General features: G+C 43.1%; 2 non-coding genes across 2 annotated transcripts; both read left to right on the top strand.

Annotated features, from left to right (window-relative positions):
- The first annotated feature begins 18,741 nt into the window (after nt 1-18,741).
- trnal-uaa (transfer RNA leucine (anticodon UAA)) lies at nt 18,742-18,814 on the top strand. Its single transcript has one exon. It is a non-coding gene; the product is annotated as a tRNA-Leu (tRNA).
- A 109-nt stretch (nt 18,815-18,923) lies between these two features.
- On the top strand, nt 18,924-18,996 carry trnav-uac (transfer RNA valine (anticodon UAC)). Its single transcript has one exon. It is a non-coding gene; the product is annotated as a tRNA-Val (tRNA).
- The last annotated feature ends 2,897 nt before the right edge of the window (nt 18,997-21,893 follow it).

The following is a 21,893-nucleotide window of genomic DNA, read 5'->3' on the forward strand; positions in this document are numbered from 1 at the left end:
GATGTCTCCACAGGGATAGATGGGGATCACATGCTTGGGACTGATGTGCACAGCCTTTTTCCTTTTTATGTGGAAGCCTGTCACCACCCAGAAAGAGGAAGAATCTAAACGCGAAGCCTCTTTGTATACAAACTGGCTGAATGAAACTGATAATGAGGGGGATATGAGTAATTTGTGGTATAAACTTATAAATCATACTGTAAAGTTAAAGAAATGTAATGCATCTTGTTATGTATGTGCTTCAATGCCTCATTCTACAGCCTAACCCATTTCTCTCCTAGTTAGAATCACTGTTTGGGCCAGGGGGAATGTTTTTCTTTAAGTTACTAACACCGATTATAGTAGCTGTGATACTTGTCTTCCTGCTTTTGTGTTGCTGTACGAAATATATTATGCCAATGCTTTGAAATATGGTAATGAATATGTTTGCGCATCAGTATGTTCTGATAAGAACGCAAGAATCCGAAGTATGGGAGCCTCCTGGGAGTCCATATGAAGAATCTAACTTTTAATCATTTTCAAGAATAAAAAGGAGGGAATTGAAGTGGAAATCTAATAAGTAAATTGATTCTTAAAAATGTAGAGAGCTTTGAAAAAAATATATTGGTGCTTTTAGATAATATATTTCAAGGATGTAACTGCTGTGCTACAGTGCGTGCAGAATTTTAGAAAACAGTTCGTCATCAAAGTACACTGTTTAGGTTAGTTTAGAAGACAATGTACCAAAACAATATATGCTGTCTGGGTCATTAGAATTAGCTGAAAGTAACTGATAAGCTTTGAATAACAAATCTAGTTTTTCTTCTCTCGCTCTATGATGTAATCTGTTTTCTCTTAGAGAAAGGGGAAGTTTTAGAAGGGACCAAGTGCTGAACTTTTTTACAGCGCAACGTCTTATAAAAACCCTGTACTGCTTGTAACAAATTGAGTCTCTGGTTGCACTTTGCAGGGCTCCCAATATTGCAATATTGAAATAAAGACCTTACTCAGGTGAGAACTCTCTTGTGGCTTCCTTGATAGTTATATTTCCATGACAATTCTCTATAAGAAGGGTGCCAGCGAGCCTTGCTCTCACTTACGGCCACACCCCCTTGAGCACGCCTAATCTCTTCTGATCTCGGAAGATAAACAGGGCGGCCTGGTTAGTACTTGGATGGGAGACCGCCTGGGAATACCAGGTTCCGTAAGCTTTTAAGCGCAGGAGGCGCCCTATCCCCGCTCACTCGCTCATTCCCCTGTTCACACGTGCAGTGCGGCTTGTCCGTCTGTTTATTTGTCAGCTTTGGCGAGACACGGGTGCTTGTGTATTAGCGTGAGCGTTTTTTATTCTGATCAGGAACAGTTTTACAAGTCCGCAAAGGATCGAGGAAAGGTTTATCGCCAGCTGAAGAGACACAGCGCTTCGGCTGTGGAGACTTGTTCGGCTGGCATTCGGGGAGTTGCGTTTTTCAGAATTGTATTGAGATCGTTTTCCACAGAGCTCAGATGTCAAAGCACAGCAGCAGCTCTCAACAGCGATCCTCTATAGCGCCCTTTCTCCCGCAGCTCCGTCCTCATTGGAAGGAAGCAAGAGTGAAAGGCTGAAGTGAAATACAGATGCAGCCATTCAAAATGAGCATTAAAAACCCGCGGTTCGGTAACCCACCCGCAGGGCACCGTAGGGCACCTTGGAAAGTGATTGGCTGGCCAAAATGACCGACAGGGGCACTCGTGGTGCATTGGTTGGTAGTGAAAAGATTTAATCATTTAATGTCTTTACTGTGCACGTTTCAATCCGCTTAGTTTTGAATATTTATATGGAATTTTACCACTAAAGGGAAATTTTAGTAGCTGAGCATATAAAGAAGAGGAGCATAACGCATCTGAAGGTCATATACGATATTAATTTAGGAACATAAACATTACTGTATGTACATAAACTGTACTGTGTATGGCTGGTCTTGATAGTTTAAAGAAAAAATACACACCAGTCTTCCATTTCTCCCTAAACATTTTAAGCATGAAAGTTTTATGAAACGGTACCCAAATATGGGATTGCTGTATAGAATGAATTTTAATTTTTAAAAATTATTTAACACGAAAATTAAGCTGTTTACATCTTCCGCCTGAGAACAGTCACCCGTTGCTACTGTAGATTAAACTGACCCAGGGACGCCAAATAATGTAGATTAAGCCGGCCCAGGGACGCCAAATAATGTAGATTAAGCCGGTTCAGGGACGCCAAATATGTAATCATAGTGGCTCTCTGAAGGCACCAGTTCTGTAGGGTTTGGGCATTTACTGAGACAATTATTAATTGTAGCAGTAAATCACAAAGTTGATTCTTTTGATGGCTTTAGAATCCAACCATGCGACATAACTCAAACAACGCGCACACACAGGTACTAATACACGAGGATACATTTATTAATACATAGAATATGCATGTAAAACTAACAGATCTTATCGAGAGGGTTATCAGAATACAAAAGATATATATTCAATCAGTTACAAAGTGTTACACATATCAAGAGGACATACGTTCAGTATATCATTCATTTAGACCGTTTCGTAAAGTGAACTTGGTTACAACTTCTACATTAGATACTCAAAACAAGTACATAACTCTTAGGAATTAAATTGATATCAACTGGTTGGGATAACAATTGAATTCTCGAGCTGTAATGCATTGAAGTTGAATACTCATCCAATCTTTGGGGATTCAGATCTCCTGCGGACTCAAAGAAAGAGTTGCAGGCTGTTGCTGTCCAATCCGCGCTCTCTGGCTCCGTGCCAGGCTGTGCTGTGCGGCTTGCGACGGTGCGCTGCTGATGCTCACTGACCGGCTAGTTAGTGTTGGCTTTAACTAGCAAAGTTTGTGCACAGAAGAAAAGATGACTGTGGGTCCCAGCAAGTCAGGAAGAGGACCGGATCATTCCTGATGAAGAGCTAGTTCTGAATAGTAATTCAGCTGTCCACAGTTCCGACCTGTTCACGAGGCCTGCTGCTGGTTACTCTCTGGCAACCTCCACTCTAGACTCTTAGAACAAAGGAAAGTTCTGGCACTCGGACACACTGGCCGTTCCGTGGTTGTCCGGGCTGAGTCTCAGGATGGTCAGGAGGCGCGCTGCGAGAATGTCCTGACCTTGGGATTCTCCTTTGAATTCCCTTTAGAATTGTTGAATCTGAATCTGAATCTCAATCTCAATCTGAATCTCTCAGGCTCTCTGTGCTGCCTGTTTTTACCTGGAGGAACTTCAGCTCATTGATTGGCTGAAAGTTCCATGGGCATCAGAGTCCCACGTGGGTTACTCGGCCCTACCAGTCCCTGATTGGTTGATCAAGGTGAGATATGAGTCACTTACTCCTGACACTTAGTAATGCAGTCCAGATGTCCAACTGGCACTCCCTAAACAGATAGGCCCCAATGGATGACCATTGATCATGATAGCCAGGCTTAGCTAAGTGCATCCCCCTTTGGGAGCTGTCCTTATCAAAAGAAAACATCTTGCATGAATGGTTTCTCTGTGGCTGCACCACAGAGATGAACAGAGAAATGGGGCCTCATTTGGGAAGCTCAGAAACACTTAATTCTGCCTTATTATTAAGCCTCGCCGCTACACTACCCAACGCAGAAACACAGCCACTAACTAGCAAAGAGAGGACATTAGCTAGCCAATATGATAAAGAAATAAATGATTATTTTGTTTATTTCTTTTGCACATTTATTTGAACATTTCCATCGATTGTACAAGCACTTGGAAACTGTCCAATCCCTAGTTCATCAAGCATTTACCGGTCTGGCGCCGGTCTGTGTCTTCTAGGATATAATGCCAGCGAACTCTTGTTTTTATGTCCACTATAACTACGCTGGGCAAACGTTCCAAGGTCAAATTCTTCCAGCACGGGGGTACCTTTAAAGCGGAGACGACGGCACCGAAATTTTTTGGCGCGCCTTCTCTTTAAAGCCCTGGCCAAATATGAAGACAGTACGTACAGTTATAATTCAAACGGAATTAAAAACTACACATCCCAGTTACCATGGTGGTGCTTGTGATCATTGCGTTTAACCAACGTAACAGGGCAAAAAATCAGTCACATGACTTTGGGGCAGAGTTTCGAAAGCTTAACCTATCAGCAACAAAGCGAAATTTACACGATAGGCTACCTCAAACTGTCAGTTACACGACTGTGTATGTCGCTTAAGCCACTCCTGTTTGGCATTTTAGTTATGGAGGCGAAAAGACGTCCCCCCCCCCCCCCCCCACCTCTCTGGGTGTCTGATTTGCCGCCATCTTTAACTGTTCGGTGTCCGAATCAGAGTAGCTACGCGTACGAAATAAAGTTAATCCCAACTACAAAACATATATTTTTGGGGTAAGAGGGCGCAAAACATCAGTATTTACTGCTATTAATTACTGTACGATTTATAGTTGAAATCTGAGCCTAGATATAAAGTTAGATATAAAGTTAAAATCTCGACAAAGCAATGTAGGAAATACAGAGAAAATAAATCCTTTCTGACATCTAAAATCAGTTTCGATCAAGGTCTCTAAAACGAACAAGAAAAAGAGGATTTTCGGACGGCAATTACGCTGTGTTTATATAGAATAAGTGATTTATGAGCAATCTAATTTCTTGTTCATTTAAAACAGTGAAATGTCAGCTGCAAAAGATCGCACCAGAAACAGCACTCTCTCTGCCTGTCATAGACGTTCAGGAAAGGCTGAATGAAGTCATGTCAAGTACAATAATTCGGTGATCGATAATAACAGTTGTAGGACAGTATATAAGGAGGATAAGGATTTTGAAGTTGACTCGAAATCTGATAGGTAACCAGTGCAAGGACTTGAAAACAGGTATAATGCATCCCTGATAGGATTCTTGCTGTCATATTCTGAACATATTGAAGATTGCTCAGTGTGGATTTAATTTTCCCTTAAAATAAACTATTATTCCACAATGCAGAGTATTACATGGCCAGTATTTACACGTGATATTTGTGATTTAAAGAAATTAACACAAGCAGCTTTTGGAGATTTAAGTGTTGGCTGAGTTATTGCAGGATAAAAGACTAGAGATGTTGGCAAGAACATATTGAAGATTGCTCAGTGTGGATTTAATTTCCCCAGTGAACAGGATGTGCATTTATTAATTCTAGAAAAAAAGCCTTTCTTGATTTCTCTAGTTCTTAGTTTCTCTAGTTCCCTTTAAAATAAACTATTATTCCACAATGCAGAGTGTTACATGGCCAGTATTTACACATGATATTTGTGATTTAAAGAAATTAACACAAGCAGCTTTTGGAGATTTAAGTGTTGGCTGAGTTATTGCAGGATAAAAGACTAGAGATGTTGGCAAGAAGAAGATAATTTGGGGAAAGCTGAGGAGTACACTTACAGATGCAACCATTCAAAATGGGTGAGGTATTTCGCGGCATACCGCGACACGCCCACCGGGGTATCACGTGTGTCACGTGACTAACTATCCGGCGTCGCCTTGTAAAACCGCCAGGGGGAGCTTAACCTCTCATGTACAGCATTCGAGCCTTTAATTTTGAACTGTGTATTACAGCATGTTAATCATCAGTCATTCAAATGTTGGTATATTTTATGAAAGCAAGATTGCTCAGTTGGACAAAAGTACACAACCTACCTTTATCAGAAATATTTATGCATCAAAGCCTTTACTGAAGATATTACTAATAGTATTAATAATGGATGACTTTGGACAAGCTGTATACTCAAAGTATAATTTCTTTAGCACATTTGTACAAGCACTTGGAATCTGTCCAAGCCATATGTCAGGCATTTTGTTTTACTTCAACGGGCATAAAAACTTCCTTGCTTTTAACAGGGCGTTTCATAATTTCTAACTACGAAAATGATTTAAAATGCGACACCTATCATGAAAAGAAAAAAATACACACCAGTATTCCATTTCTCCCTAAACATTGTAAGCTTCGAAGTCTTTAACTAACGTGATACCGGAGTCAACAAGCATACTTTTAGAATTTGATTAAAAGGGAATATAATATGGAATTGCGTATCTCAAGAATTTAATAACGGTATGATTATAGCCGTGTACTGCGGCAGGGCTGTGTAGGGCTGTTTCGCCTGCCTGCTTATACGAGCTGTCTTGTAGCCTACTGGTCTAGGTGCATAACTACCAACTGGCAGGTTGTGTGTTCAAATCCAGCTGGTGCTGGACCTTTCAGTATTATTTATTTATTTTTTAATCGCGTAACATAAACATATTACCGTATGCAAACTGTACTGTATACAATATGTATATGTATATTTAATGTCTTAACTGTGCCCGTTTAAGTATTGAATATTCATATCTAATTTTACCACTGAAGGGAAATCTTAACATAAACATACAGTATATGGCTAGTCTCGGTACTTTAAAGAAAAAAATACACACCAGTATTCCATTTCTCCCTAAACATTGTAAGCTTCGAATGAAACCACTAAATAAAGACATAAATATAGAAATCTTAAGATTTGTTTTATTTAATGTTGGTAGCAGGATGAACTGTCAGAGTGTATATTTTGTCGCAAAGTTGCTACAAGATGTTAACAGTGAAAAAGGTATTTAGAAATGAGTTATTTCAAGATGAAAAAGAAAACATACACGAAACATGGTTTCATTATGACCAGAATCGGTCAAGATATTTTTAACTTGATTTACAGTATTTGAGAGGTATGTCTTAACACCGATACTACAGTGCATAAATACTGCTCACGTATATGTTTCTAGGTTTATATTATGCATTTCATACGGTCAAATTACTTTTGAGCAACTAATAAGAAGCGCGAAACGGTATGCGTTTTAGTTTCGTTTTGTGCTGGAACCCGTGGATTGATTAGAGATATCAAGTACATACAAGTCATTTTTTTAATGTTGTAGTTCGTCTTGAAAAAATACATCATCTATCAACAATTACACAGGTTCTGTTTCTATATTACGGATTTTGGTTAGGTACAGTATTATCAAATCCAGTGGCGCTGTGTGTTACTTTACTGAGTCCCATGTCACATGGTCTGTGATTGAAACCTGTAAAACCGGTTTAATTCGTCACAGCCAGCACTCTTCAGGTGTGAGGGTCTTCTGCTCAGAATGAAACGCTAAAATGTTTGTGTATATTCTAATGGTAGTGGGGGCAGGGTGTGTGGGAACACCCTGCATTGGAGATCTATGTTCTTCACACCTGAAACATTTTCTCTGAAAGGATTTTCTTCGCAGTTTAACCGATCTTGTTACAGCATGTTACAGTTTACTATTATTAACCATATTAATTTTAAGTGCTTAATGTAAAATCTTGTAAAAATATATTTTCATTGTTCAAATATACATTAATATACATTAAGTCTGACTATCATATAATAAGATAAATACAAAACTAAAGAAAATTAGGGTTAAATATAATTCAAAATATTTTGCTAACAATGTTAACTGTTTATGAATAATAAAATGTATTAGCTAAGGAGTAGGATGGCACAGTTGTTAGTATGTTTTAAGTTTTGAATCTTTTTCATAAATACAACAGTAGCACCTGATGTCTCAGTGGCTTTCAAAATTAAATTATGCATGCAAACCTGTGAACTAGAAAGATAACTAAGATTTTAATACTAATTTAATGACCGCGGGCACTTTCCACCTCCTCTACATTCTCAGAGTAGAACAGACTAACCTTCTAATGAAAGACGGTCCACCCCCCACGGACAGGAAAAGTGCCCACAGGCACTTAAACTTAATATGGTCAGTAACAGTAAACAGTAACATGGTAAGAAGGAGCACGTACAAACGTTTTCGAAATAACCACATGTAAGACTCTGATGCTTAAAATGTTTAGGGAGAAAGTGGAATACTGATGTGTATTTTTTCTTTAAACTACCAATACCAGCCATATACAGTCTGTAACGTAGGGATTTCTATATGTCTTTATTTAGTGTTTACATTAGTGACAAAGGCTAAACTTTTAGCTTCAGTAACGTGTACATATCTCCCTTTTTTATAAAACGACTTGGTTGAAAACTGTTCCAGAGCCACTGTTGTTTCATCAGTGAAAAGTACATCATGAAATGCCTCTCCCTGTTCAATCCACTGGAAAAAAGAAAAGGAGCATAAAGCTTCTGATGGTCATAAACGATATTCATTTAGGAGCAGCATCAGAGGTATGTTTTTAACTGCACTGCATTGGAGAGAATACCATAGTGTGTTTTTTTTTTTACTCCCTGGCGGAAACTGGCTTCCAGAAGAATCAGTATGGCTCAGAGATTAAATAAAACTTAACTGACATTAACGAAGAGCATAACGCGTGTACTGTATACACTGCAAGTACAACCCAACTCTCTGCAGGAGTGCTGGCTGTGACGAATTGAACCGGTTTCACGGGTATTTTCAAAGTAGGAGGCGAGATTTCCAGCGAAAGACACCCCCCCCCTCAAAAACCCAGTAAATACAGTACTTACTAGTTAAAGGCTAGGCTCCCGACTACGGCGAAAGGAACCCTTCTTTCGTTAGAAGACAATGAACATATTTTAGCCCTGAATGAATTAATAGCAAACATGGTTTACATAAAAGACATTTTTCCAAGAAAGTTTAGCCTTTGTCACTAATGAAACCACTAAATAAAGACATAAATATAAAAATCTTAAGATTTTTAAAATACATGACTTTGCTAAAATTTATTTGAAAATAAAAACAATTACAACCGCCAGGGGAGAGAGAGAACAGGGGAGGGGTGTTGGTTTTGCATAAGGGGCGGGGCTATGGAAATTAGGTATGTTTGGGAATGTGTAGTTACATGTTCTGGCTGTTTGTGAATTATCGTTGTTGAGTATGGAGTGTTGAGGTATTGATTTTGTGTAATGCTTTATGTTGAAAATTGAGGTGGATTTTGTTTATGATAAACAGGATAAACTGGGATGGGAGGAAGGTTTGGTTTTGCATAAGGGGCGGGATTATGATAATTGGAAGACTTTGCGAGAGTAAAATGGTTTGATTATTTGATTTTGTATTGTGGTTGTTATCTATGTTTTTGGTTGGTATTATGTTTATATGGTTGTTTTTGTTGGTTGGTTGTTATTATGGTTATTAATAATACGATCTATAGTTGAAATCTGAGCCTAAATAAAAAGAAAAAGCAAGTGATTAGGTTTATGAGCAATCTAATTACTTATTCGTTTAAAAAGCTATATAAAATAAAGTTTATTATTAATTTGCTGGACAGAGCAGTGAACATTATTATGCATAAGACAAAGATAACGATCCTGATCAGTTTAGAAATCTGTGTACGCTGTAAGGTTTTTACTTCTTAAACTTTTAAAATACACGTTTTGAATAGAAAGAAATCCTCTTCCTGGTACAGTATGTATAGCAAACCAGCACGTCTTTTTTCTCCAGAGGGGTGTCAGATGGTGTCAGCCAATCACCATTCTGCGTTGGGTAGCAACGGGTGACTGTTCTCAGGCGGAAGATGTAAACAGCTTAATGTTCGTGTTAAATAATTTTTTTAAATTAAAATTAATTCTATACAGCAATCGCATATTTGGGTACCGTTTCATAAAACTTTCATGCTTAAAATGTTTAGGGAGAAATGGAAGACTGGTGTGTATTTTTTCTTTAAACTACCAAGACCAGCCATACACAGTACAGTTTACATACATACAGTAATGTTTATGTTCCTAAATTAATATCGTTTATGACCTTCAGATGCGTTATGCTCCTCTTCTTTTTATGCTCAGCTACTAAAATTTCCCTTTAGTGGTAAAATCCATATAAATATTCAAAACTAAGCGGATTAAAATGTGCACAGTAAAGACATTAAATGATTAAATCTTTGCACTACCAACCAATGCACCACGAGTGCCCCTGTCGGTCATTTTGGCCAGCCAATCACTTGCCCTGCGGTACCCTCCGGTGCCCCGCGGTGGCTTGTGGGTAGGTTACCGTACTGCGGGTTTTTACAGCGCATTTTGAATGGCTGCATCTGTATAACAAGAACACTTCCTAATGGGGTTAGGCATACTTTTGATGAAGATGATGAAGTTAACAGACTATATGTTTACATAGATACTGAAATAAGGATTGTATTTTAGATTATTTGTAGTTGCTTGCATTGAACTGTGTGTTGGATGCACATGAATTGAAGGAATGGGCAAACATAGCTGATGCGGATCCACAGAGCCAGCATATTAAGATGTTTATAATTAGAGCCAATTTGTTTAAATAACTAGGTATGGAAACTGATGTGCAAGAGAGGTGGAAAGGCTGTTTCCTTAAGCCAGCACTATAAGATATTTTATTCTCAGTGAGATGCTGCCATTTCATAGTGTGTTTCTAACACTGTGTATAGTTCCATCCACACAGTGCCTTTACTTCCATCCATTTCTAATCTCTTTATCCAGTACAGAGGATTTGGAGCCTATCCCAGTAAGCAACGGACACAAGGCAGAATACACCCTGGACATAGCGCCAGTCCATCACTGGACAGACAGACACAAACACACACACACCAGGGCCAGTTTTCCCATAAAACAATTAACTTACCAGTATGTTTTGGAGTGCGAGAGGGAGTCATATCACACATATGGAGAAAAACCATGTAACCCAGAGAGAACATGTAAACCCCACACACACAGGATGGCAGGAATTGAACCTAGGACCCCAGTGCTGCAAAATACAAATGCTAACCACTTTGCCACCATTATAAATAAGTTATCTTTCTAGTTCACAGGTTTGCATGCATAATTTAATTTTGAAAGCCACTGAGACATCAGGTACTACTGTTGTATTTATGAAAAAGAATAAAACAAAAAACATACTAACAACTGTGCCATCCTACTCCTTAGTTAATACATTTTATTATTCATAAACAGTTAACATTGTTAGCAAAATATTTTGATATTAAATATTTAGTTTTGTATTTAACTTATTATATGATAGTCAGACTTAATGTATATTTGAACAATGAAAATATATTTTTACAAGATTTTACATTAAGCACTTAAAATTAATATGGTTAATAATAGTAAACTGTAACATGCTGTAACAAGATCTGTTAAACTGCGAAGAAAATGCTTTCAGAGAAAATGTTTCAGGTGTGAAGAACATAGATCTCCAATGCAATTTCAACCAAACCTGTTCCCACACACCCTGCCCCCACTACCATTAGAATATACACAAAGCACTCAAATCTTTCGAGCTAATGATCAGGTGACCCGAGAGAGAGCGAGAGAAACACCAAGGGGTGCGGAACCAGGGAACTATTTACATGGAAAACGGGCGATCTCCCCAGACTGTCCGCCCGTTTCACTGTTACCTGAATACCTCTTTATTTAGAACTCACTAACACTGATTTTTAGTTTAGAAGGATTCAAGTAGGGTTTAGATGAAAGGCAGCGACCTTAATCAAGCCCAAATCATAATTGAACCCATTCAGAGCCTACATTACATTTTAGCGTTTCATTCTGAGCAGAAGACCCTCACACCTGAAGAAGGGGGAGGTGTCTTTCGCTGGAAATCTCGCCTGCTTCTACTTTACAACCGGAGTGCTGGCTGTGACGAATTAAACCGGTTTCACAGGTTTCAATCACAGACCATGTGACATGGGAGTCAGGAAACTAACACACAGCGCCACCGGATTTGATAACGCTATAAAAACGCTCTTAAATAATGTGACTAGGCACAGAACAAGTTTACAGCACAGTACAATAATAAATGCTGACCATGACTTTAGAAGCGATTTTTAGAAACATCCCATCAGTGACATCACTGAAGTCAACTCCTAGGTACTGTAACTGTCGTGTGGATAGTTTCACAAGAATCGGACAAAGGTTTAAGCATCGCTTGTTCTAGATAAAACTGCAAAAAAAACAACAACAACCCATAATGTACTTCTTTGCGGCTCTGTTTGCCCAAATCATATATTCACAACGTGAAATTTAGAAAATAATATTACGTAACCAAAATCCGCAATATGGAAACATAACCTGTGTAATTGTTGATAGATGATGTACTCGTAACATTTTTACAAGACGAACTACAACATTTAAAAGATGACTTGTATGTACTTGATATCTCTAATCAATCCACGGGTCCCAGCACAAAACGAAACTAAAACGCATACCGTTTCGCGCTTCTTATTAGTTGCTCAAAAGTAATTTGACCGTATGAAATGCATAATATAAACCTAGCAACATATACGTGAGCAGTACTTAAGCACTGTAGTATCGGTGTTAAGACATACCTCTCAAATACTGTAAATCAAGTTAAAAATATCTCAAGACCGATTCTGGTCATAATGAAACCATGTTTCGTGTATGTTTTCTTTAAAGTACCGAGACCAGCCATATACTGTATGTTTATGTTCCAAAATTAATATCGTTTATGGCCTTCACACGCGTTGCAGTATGCTCCTATTCTTTTTATGCTCAGCTACTAAGATTTCCCTTCAGTGGTAAAATTAGATATGAATATTCAATACTTAAACGGGCACAGTTAAGACATTAAATATACATATACATACTGTATACAGTACAGTTTTCATACAGTAATATGTTTATGTTCCTAAATCAATCTCTTTTATGAGCATGTGAAAGGCATGGTGAATCGATTCTCAAAAATTACTGTACTTTGCATGATTGGAAACAAATGCGTGATTGCGAAATGCTGTGGTGTTACTTTTACAAAGACGGTCAATGAAAAAAAGAATGTTGACCAGGGCAACACTTTGAGTTTACACTTACAGCTTGTCCAAGGTCATTCATTATTAATACTATTAGTAATATCTTCGTTAAAGACTTTGATGGCCACAGCTCAAACATGCGAGGTTGAGCTTTATTAGCTCCACCTTGCCGTAATTCCGGATACTATTATTTTGCTTGTCATATTAAAGGAGAATTTACGGTAACTAGCGGTATTTACCGGTAACTCGCGGTATTTACCGGTAACTTGCGGTAGACTGCGTACAGCGTACCGGAAAATAATGCGGTATCGCCCACGCATTTTGAATGGCTGCATCTGTATGTCCCCCAGCTCTGAGCCCATTGGGCCTGCTGGTGTGACCAGAGCTGCAGCGTCGCCATGCTGGTGGGGGTCAGTTCGGCTTTTCTGTTTGAATGAACAGGGGGGTTACATGATGGTGCTGTCTGTGGTCTGGCTGTCCTGCTGGTCTGGATGAGGGGTGCGTAGTGTGGTGCAGGTTCTTGTCCCATCCTGCTCTTGGTCCAGGTTGGAGGGTTGCACCGATTCTGAGTCTTGTTAGCTGGTATGGATGGGTTTGGGGGTGTCGATACCAGAGTGGTCCGGGGGGGGTGCAGGTGTCTCGGGGGCATTCTTGTTTTTCTGTGAGTTCAGGTTGATTCTGTTGGTTTTGCCACGAATCTCCCTCACGCAGGCAAGCGCTCCCGCATTCCTACGAGCTCTCCCCGTACCAAACGTGCACGTGTCAATCAGTCCTCTGCTTAAACCCTCATCTGCCCCCCGGTCATTGCTCACGATTGAGATCTCTCCCGGAGCTTACGTACTAACTACACCTTTGCCTTACTACGACTTCTCCCCTGGACCTCGACCCCGCTTTTCCGACAACCGCTTTAGCCACTCGATTTTGTACCTTCGCCTGTTTTACGCTTTCTCGGATCCTGACCCCAGCCTGTCTCTTCGTTTACACCTCTGTCTACCGACGCAACTTCTACGCCTTCCCGGACTCCGACCCCTGCCAGTCCCTCGACTACACTTTCGCCTGTCGATTCTGTGCCTACGCCTGTGCTACATGTGGAAGACCGAGTCAAAAGGTCAGGACAGTGACTATGCGTGGGAAAGGTTTTCTGTTCGCACCTAAGACCACTGTCTTAGGTGCAAACTAAAGCCTGTGATTCCTCACACCCATTCAACCAGAGAAAATTGAAACAGATTGTAGGATGCCAAATGGCACCCCCCTGTCCTGTTTGTTTGACTTCTGACACTGCCCCTTTCCCTGTATGTTCCTTTGATATGTTAAAGTATTGCCTACTTTTAATGTATAAAAAAGGAAAGTATAACTTCAGTCCAGTGAGCATGTCTTGAGTGCTAGGGGAAACCCTTTCTCTGTGATATGCTCCCCTTCAGCTGATTGTATTAAAGATCTCTGTTGACAATCTCCCAACCTGAGTGAAGACTGAGTTTTCTTCGACATACGCCTTCCCGGACTCGGACCCCTGCCTGTTTACTCCGACTACGCCTGCGTCTCGCGCCAACCCTACCAAGGGCACCGCATTGGATCACTATCCTCAGCAGTCAGCCCCTGCGTGACAGGTTCTGAGTGTCTTGGTTACATCTGTTTGTGTGTATAGATGAAAAAGCTATTGAAGAGCACCCCCACACCCCCCAGCCGTCTCGGTGGAAGTTGCCATGTTCAAAAAATCCTAAAAAGATAATTAAAGTTGCACACAACAAAGCATGACTGTGAAAGGTCAGGAGGCCTGCCTAGTGAGCACAACACTTGATTACAGTCAAAAAATCATTAAAAAATAAAGAAATGTTCTACAACTCAAAGCGAGGTTGTATAAGGTTAGGTGAAATGTCTGGTGTAAAACACCTGGTTGCAGCACTGTGGCTGTTGTGCTTGAAGAGCTATTGACTCGTGAATAGCACCCCCCTATCCCCATGTACCGCCTGTCTAATGGTGCCATATTGAAAACATCATAAAAAAATAAAGAAAGGGGCCACAGCCACAGCAAGGTTGCATAAGTTTAGGGGGCCTGTGTGGTGTGTAAAACACTTAGTTTCAGCAGTGTGGCTGTTGTATTTGAAATGCTATTGAGCCATGAAGACGACCCACCTGTCCCAGTGTATTACCTGTACTGTTATCTTCAGAAAATCATTACAAAATAAAGAAAGGGGCCACAGCCACAGCAAGGTTGTATGAGGTTAGAGGGCCTGTCTGGTGTGGAAAACACTTGGTTTCAGCAGTGTGGCTGTTGTATTTGAAATGCTATTGAGCCATGAAGACGACCCACCTTTCCCAGTGTATTACCTGTAGTGTTATCTTCAAAAAATCATAAAAAATAAAGGTTCCACAACCCAAAACAAAGCTGGGAAAAGTCAGAGGACGTGCTTAGTGTGCAAAACACTTACTTGCAGCATTGTGGGTGCTGTGGTTTAAATGCTATTGGTTTGTGAACAGAATATCCCTATACCAGTGCATTGTGCCACATTAAATAAAAGCACGAGAAAAAGAGATTCAGAACACAAAGCTGTGTCAGTGTTCTGTGTAAAAAGTCGGTTTGAACATCATGGGAGCTGTTTTTAATAAGCTGCTGAGAAAAGAATATTTTAAACTTCCTGCTGTCAGTAGTATTGTCAATATAGTTGAACCACACCTGAATGAAAATAGAACGTAAAGGAAGGGTTTCAGAAATCAAACAAAGCTTTATTCCCGTGCTTACAGTCTGGGTAATGGGAGACTGCGCTGTTCTGCTTCCTATGGTCATATATGGGTTTTTCGCACGAAGCCGTATTGAACAGTATTTCTCGCGTTGTGAACGTGTGCACACAGCAGTCCCCGGGTTCCAGTTAGTGTGTAATTACGCATCGATGAAAAACCGGAGGTTTAAAAAAAGATGATTAGCTCACTGATAGTTTGGTGTAGAGGCTGTGGAAATATCCACAAGTTGTGGTCTTTAAAATGCATTTGGTTTGAAGGCGTTCTGTGCTTCCATTGCAAAGATATGGACAAGAGAAAATGTGAGCATGGTCAAAAAAATGTCAAAAAAATGACAAAGTGAAGGCTGGGAAAGCATTCACAATGTATTTTATACACAAAGCATGTGTTTTAGTAACTCTAAGAGATTTCGCGAAAGCGCTACAGGCATGCCAAAATCGTTTTCGAACTTCAAGCTAACTTAACCCCGGTACAGGCGTGCTGGTCTCTGGAGAGAGAGCACAGTCCATCAGCGCACTCCAATAAAGGCACTGGAAGCAGCTGAATCGCATTGGCGAAGCTCAGCACTGGGCCGCTGGGCACGGTTTACAACCGTTTCCGTAGTGTAGTGGTTATCACGTTCGCCTCACACGTGAATGGTCCCCAGTTCGAGACCGGGCAGAAACAGCCGCTTCTTGCACGCTCCTGTACTTCACAGAGGTCTTGAGCGACCGGTCATTTGTTCCCAATGTATTTCCGGTGCCTTCATGCACTCTTGTACCAAACGCACGTTCCTTCTGTACGCGGAGCCGATCATTTGCAATTGGGCTGTGCCGACAGACCAGGATGAGCTCTGTCGGCTCAAAAGCAGCGCAGGACCTGCAAGAACAACAGAAAGAATAGCATCCAGTGGGGGCCTCTTAGTGAGCCCAAGACCTCATCAAGAATCGGCTCCAGCAACAGGGCTGGGCACATTGTTCCATTCTCCGCCCACTCTCGGTGTAAACAAGTCCCTCCTGGTCTCTGCTTGAAATGCACTTTCCTGCATTTGCTTTGGTGTAACTGGCTTCCCCTGCATGGGCAAATGTGAAGAAGATCCTTAGTAAGTCATTGAAGAAAACCGAGAAGAGGTCGGAGTGTCCTCCGTCGTTCTTCAACGATCCAGTCAGGAAGTACTCCTCTGTAAAGCGCCGTTTGTTCACATCGATTGGCTTTTTTTTGCCTTCATTCGTGCAAGTAGTAAAAGCAGACGCCCCTATTCTGCCGTGACCCGGATTCGAACCGGGGTTGTTGCAGCCACAAAGCAAAGTACTGACCACTATTCGATCACGGCGAGTTACCGATACACACGTGGCCGGGCGGAAAAGGCTGTGCTCTCTTCGTGTGACATAATTCGGAAAAGTCCTGACGTTGCATTTCAACTGAGCCCCAGTATACATCGACCCTTCGACACTCTGAGTGACAACTCTCTTGTGCGTTTTCTCATATTTATGTAGTTTGCTTGCATGATGCCGGGAACAGCATGGTTGTTCGCTGCCATATAGTCTAGCGGTTAGGATTCCTGATTTTCACCCAGGCAGCCCGGGTTCGACTCCTGGTATAAGAACGTGTCAGTTTTGCCTCCTGCTTTCCAAAAGATCAGCACCGTGTACGAAGGAGCCGCATTAAAACTACTCGAACATGCAAAATGTTTGAGAAGAGGGGGCGCTTGTTTCCAGCCGAAACTTCTCGCTTGTGAGACGAGCTGATCATCGCAGTGGGAGGGTTACTCTGGTAGACAGGGCTGACCTTCGGCAATAGGATTTATACTCCCCAAGATGATATTTGCACTTTCTGGAGAGGCGATTTTCTCCACTTCAGTAGCCCGATTTCGTCGATTGCGTGGAGAGGGCTGTAGAATGTGGCGCCGCCTTTCCTGCTCCGTCCATGACAGGCGTGCTGGTCTCTGGAGAGAGAGCACGGTCCATCAGCGCACTCCAATAAAGGCACTGGAAGCAGCTGAATCGCATTGGCGAAGCTCAGCGCTGGGCCGCTGGGCACATCTTACCACCGTTTCCGTAGTGTAGTGGTTATCACGTTCGCCTCACATGTGAAAGGTCCCTGGTTTGAAACTGGGCGGAAACAGACTTCTTTTGTCGCCACGCACAAAAGGGGATTGGGGATTCGCCTAGCGCTGTGATCGAACAGACCCACTCACATCTTAGTGTGGCGGGATCTGTACAGTGCATGTCGCTGCGCTTCCTGCTTTCACTTCAATGCGCGTCCTAATGTACCCCGGTCTCCCGGTCGTGTGACAGGTGGGGACAGGTGACAGGTCCTATACTAACGAGGAAGACATCGCTCTCTCTGACCCCCGGCATCGTGTCCCGACCCATCGTGCTGGAATCCGACGCGTGCTGTGATTCCTTTACGGAGCGGAAATGACAACCGAGGAGCCGAGAGATCATTTCAGCATTTCGCGTCTGAACGGAAAACACAAACAACCAACTCGGAATAACTTGCTTTGGACGCTTTTCAAAGCGTTCTTTGTGCACGACGACTGCGCCGTTTAGCAGATACAAATGGGTTGTACAACTTTGAACTAGCAAATGGAAGAGGGCTAAGCCCCCTCTCTTTTAGCCCAGGTTCGATCTGTCTCCCAGAATCACCAGGGCTCGCACACACACACCCGTGCCGTTGAAGTGCTCTGCTTCATTTCTAAGGGCATTTCAACATTCGCTCCTACCCCGAGAACAGAAAAGACAGCATCCACAGCAACAACAGCTCAGGTCTCTGCACAGGAGCTAAGCTGCCCCCATCTCCTCTGCTTTGCGGCTCCTGCTGAGCGGAGTCCTGCCTGGAGCCGTGTTTGCAGGCGGCGGCTCCCCGCGCCCTGTCTGTGCGTCGTGTCCAAGAGCTCCTGGGAGGAAGAGAGAGCCCTCCCCCTCGGGGGCTTTTCCACGGTCTGTGTGAAGAGGGGCGGGTGTGTCCAGTAGCTTATCGAGCGGAAGCCTGGGGCGGCGGAGAGCTGTGATCGTGCAGACCTTGAGGTGTCACCTCTTTGTCTGCTTTCCCGCCCCCCCTCCGCCCAAGCTCTGCTCCAAAGTAGCCCGGCAACCCCTCACACCTGCACGTGTCAAACCTAAGGTGTGGCCATGAGACACCCATGGGGTGTCGTTCTGTTCTTGCTAATTGTTTCCTGCCCGTCGCAGGCAGGAGTCCATGCGAGGAAGATGCGCTGGACAGAGCTCAGAGGGCGCAGCTGGGTGGCTTTCCTTCTGAGTGACGTTCCTGCAACACTCTCCCGCTACTCTTGGTGCGCTCATGCCGCAACACAGGAAGGCTGGAGCAGGTGGCTGTGCACTCTGTGCACCGCCGAAATAGCTCAGTTGGGAGAGCGTTAGGCTTAAGATCTAGAGATCCCTGGTTCGATCCCAGGATTTGGCATTTTGTTTCATCGCGCCCTTTGTTCCTCTCTCCAGCACCCCCTGCCTAAAGTGACGCGTCCCTTTCTCAGCCAGAAACGCAAGCGAGACACCAGCAGCGGTCCCTGCAGGTTTCCGTTGTGTAGCGGCTATCACGTTCGCCTTACACGCGAAAGGTCCCGGGTTCGAGACCGGGCGGAAACAGCCTCGTTTTGCACGCTCCTGTACTTCACAGAGGTCTTGAGCGACCGGTCATTTGTTCCCAATGTATTTCCGGTGCCTCCGTGCACTCTTGTACCAAACGCACGTTCCTTCTGTACGCGGAGCCGATCATTTGTAATTGGGCTGTGCCGACAGACCAGCACGAGCTCTGTCGGCTCAAAAGCAGCGCAGGACCTGCAAGAACAACAGAAAGATTAGCATCCAGCGGGGGCCTCTTAGTGAGCCCAAGATCTCATCAAGAATCGGCTCCAGCAACAGGGCTGGGCGCATTGTTCCATTCTCCGACCACTCTCGGTGTAAACAAGTCCCTCCTGGTCTCTGCTTGAAATGCACTTTCCTGCGTTTGCTTTGGTGTAACTGGCTTCCCCTGCATGGGCGAATGTGAAGAAAACCGAGAAGAGGTCGGAGTGGCCTCTGTCGTTCATCAACAATCCAGTCTGGCAGTACTCTTCTGTAAAGCGCCGTTCGTTCACATCGATTGGCTTTTTTTTGCCTTCATTTGTGCAAGTAGTAAAAGCAGACGCCCCTATTCTGCCGTGACCCGGATTCGAACCGGGGTTGTTGCGGCCACAACGCAAAGTACTGAGCACTATACGATCACTACCATTTTCTCCCTCAAAAAACAGATTATCCTTTCCGATAACATCAAAAAGGCTAAGGAATTTCTACGGCTGACAGCTCCACATCATCTTCCCTTCATAACTAACCTCATTAGATCTCTCAACTCTAAAATCTACCAGTTTCTCACTACAGAGAAGGACAAAAAACTCAGTCATCTTCTACAGAAGAAAACCATCAACACCCCGGACACCCTCACCAACCCTAACCTTGTTGTCACCATACCTTCTGACCTTTCCCTTTCACAGGATGAGCGATCCCTCCTCAGCAAAGGGCTCAGTTTTGTACCAGTTCCCAGGAAGCTGGACATCCCCCAGACCAATGTCGACCTTAACTGCTTTTACCGCAGGATCCGTCTCAGAGCACATTTTGCCGACAATTCCTCTTCACAGGCAGCTAGTAACAACCCGGTTATTGATGTCATTAACAACATTAATCCCAAACAGAGCTGTTGGACTCCCTCCTCTGGCTGTTTTCCACCAGTTGATTATTTCATCAACCAATGCACTAATCAAGCTCCCAAGGCACTCTCTATACCCAGTAAACATAGGTCTAAACTCACCCAAGGAGAAAATCAGGCACTCCAGTCTCTCCGCAACAGGGATGATATCGTCATCAAACCAGCGGACAAAGGAGGTGCTGTTGTGGTGTGGCGTAAGGATCTATATATCTTTGAAGCCTCTAGACAAGTAACTGACACTTCTGCCTACCTCCCTCTCCAACAGGACCCTACCACTGACTACCAAAAGGAAGTGGTATCCACCATTTCCCTTCTTATCAGTAGTAACGAGCTCCCCCAGAGGCGAAACCGGCTCATCATGGAACATCCACAGGTATGCAGAATTGGTCCTCACACTGAACGCATTCTCTTTCAATAATCTTTTTTACCAACAGGTCAGTGGAGTTGCCATGGGCACCAGAATGGGACCCAGCTATGCCAACATTTTTGTCGGCTGGGTAGAAGAACGCTTCTTCACTTCCTACACTGGCTATGTCCCTGACCTCTACAAACGATATATTGATGACTGCGTTGGTGCCGCCACATGCTCCAACGAACAGCTTGAATTCTTCCTGCACCATTTCACCAACTTCCACCCGTCCCTCAAATATACGGTTAACATATCTTCCACCACTCTTCCGTTTCTAGACATCCACTTGTCTATCAACTACCCCCGACTGTCCACTTCAGTTTATTACAAACCCACGGATTCACACAGCTACCTCCTGTACAGCTCATTTCACCCCAACCACACTAAAAACTCTATTCCTTTTTCACAGTTCCTTAGGTTACGACGATTATGCAGCGACGACATCGACTTCGAGAACCAAGCCCTCGAAATGTACTCATTTTTCATCAACAGAGGATACCCCAGCAGTGTGATTGACAGGGCCCTTGCCCGAGCCAAAAACACCCCCCGGAACATCAACCCGATCAGGAACTCCCGCCGTAACAACCGCATTCCTTTGGTGCTTCCTTACCACCCTAACACACTTCCTATCCCCAGGACCATTAACCAGAACTTTTCCATCCTACAGGATGATCCCTCCATTGGGGCCCTCTTTTCTGATCGCCCTATCATCTCATATCGCCGACCACCTAATCTGCGTCACCTCCTTATTCACAGCTCCCTTGACCGCCGTCAACAACCATCCACACCAGGCACTTCCCCTTGCAACAGAGCTCGCTGTATCACCTGCAAGTACACAGCCACCACCACAATCATTCAAGGCCCCTCAGGACAATTCCGGATCACCCAGACACCATCTTGTACCTCCAGCAACCTTATTTACTGTATCTCTTGCAGTAAATGCCCAGCCATCTACATTGGAGAAACAGGAAGGAGACTTGGAGACCGTTTCAGAGAACACGTCAGGGCTGTGAAGATTAAAGATCTCTCCAAGCCCCTTGTTTCTCATTTCACCTCTGACGGCCACGACCACTCTAATCTCTCCGTCTGTGTTCTCAAAGACGGTTTTCCGAACTCATCCATCAGAAAGACCACCGAAACTAAAATTATTCTGCAGCTAGGATCACACATTCCCTTAACGACTACTGTTCTTTTAAATTTTCTCCATTCATTGGAAGTTTCATTTCACACCTCTCTGCACCCATTCTGACTTCACACCTCTTGATTGGCCTCTCTTTCTGTCCCCTGCTCCCGCCTCTCACTGCTCCTCCCTCCCAACCTTTGTTCTCCAGCTACTTTACAGTACCTTTGCCTACTGCCCTGTCTCTCTCACACCTGAAGAAGGCTCCACGG

The sequence above is a fragment of the Lepisosteus platostomus genome, chromosome 5 (genome assembly GCF_059453375.1).
Source record: "Lepisosteus platostomus isolate fLepPlt1 chromosome 5, fLepPlt1.hap1, whole genome shotgun sequence".
NCBI classification, from domain to species: Eukaryota; Metazoa; Chordata; class Actinopteri; order Semionotiformes; family Lepisosteidae; genus Lepisosteus; species Lepisosteus platostomus.